Source organism: Leptonychotes weddellii, unplaced genomic scaffold (assembly GCF_054177405.1).
Source record: "Leptonychotes weddellii isolate Sample4059 unplaced genomic scaffold, ASM5417740v2 HiC_scaffold_13401, whole genome shotgun sequence".
NCBI lineage: Eukaryota > Metazoa > Chordata > Mammalia > Carnivora > Phocidae > Leptonychotes > Leptonychotes weddellii.
In genome coordinates, this window is record NW_027713701.1 from 1,273 (window position 1) to 2,091 (window position 819).

At 38.7% G+C, this 819-nt stretch overlaps 1 non-coding gene across 1 annotated transcript; it reads right to left on the bottom strand.

Moving 5' to 3' along the window:
• Positions 1 to 409: 409 nt before the first annotated feature.
• Positions 410 to 540, bottom strand: LOC115944617 (small nucleolar RNA SNORA63). Its single transcript, XR_004079131.2, has one exon. It is a non-coding gene; the product is annotated as a small nucleolar RNA SNORA63 (small nucleolar RNA).
• Between the last annotated feature and the right edge of the window lie 279 nt (positions 541 to 819).

The following is an 819-nucleotide window of genomic DNA, read 5'->3' on the forward strand; positions in this document are numbered from 1 at the left end:
TCTCTCCCATGCAAGAATTCAAGACTGCTGAAGTATTGCTTGTTCCAGACACTAAAAGATGAAATTAATCAAATCCATTATCTTCCCTACTGTCACTGCTCACAACAAAATCTTGACTATATTGAGAAGCTTACCATGGATCATGGTTTTAATTAACATTTTGTTTCCAGAGGAGGTGCAACAAATGATTTTTTATTTTTTTTAAAGATTTTATTTATTTATTTGACAGAGAGACAGCGAGAGAGGGAACACAAGCAGGGGGAGTGGGGAGAAGCAGGCTTCCCGCTGAGCAGGGAGCCCGATGCGGGGCTCGATCCCAGAACTCTGGGATCATGACCTGAGCCGAAGGCAGATGCTTAACGACTGAGCAACCCAGGCGTCCCTCAAGTCAGTGTTTTACTTGGTAAACATGTCTGAGACCATGCATCCCTGGCTGCTAAGCACCATGGCAGACAGGGCTAGAAAGGTAACAGCTTTATTTTGAGCAGGGGGCAAAGACAAGGCAGCACTTTACAGCTACATTGTAACTAGATCCTGCATCGCAACAAGCGATTTTTATGTAAAGCATTCTTTTTGACCTATAATTGGTGAGATATATCACTTTAAAAAGAAAAGAAAATAGAAATACAGAAATACTCTTCCTTAAGTATTAGTTATATATAACTCACTAATACTTTTATCATACTATCTATCCAGTATGTGTATTTGTATGTGCCAGTTTCAATGACATATGTTATTATCACTTATTTCTAGTATACATTTTTTTAATGGAGTTTTCCTTCCTTTTAGTGGCAGATTATTTCCATTAAATGCAGCATG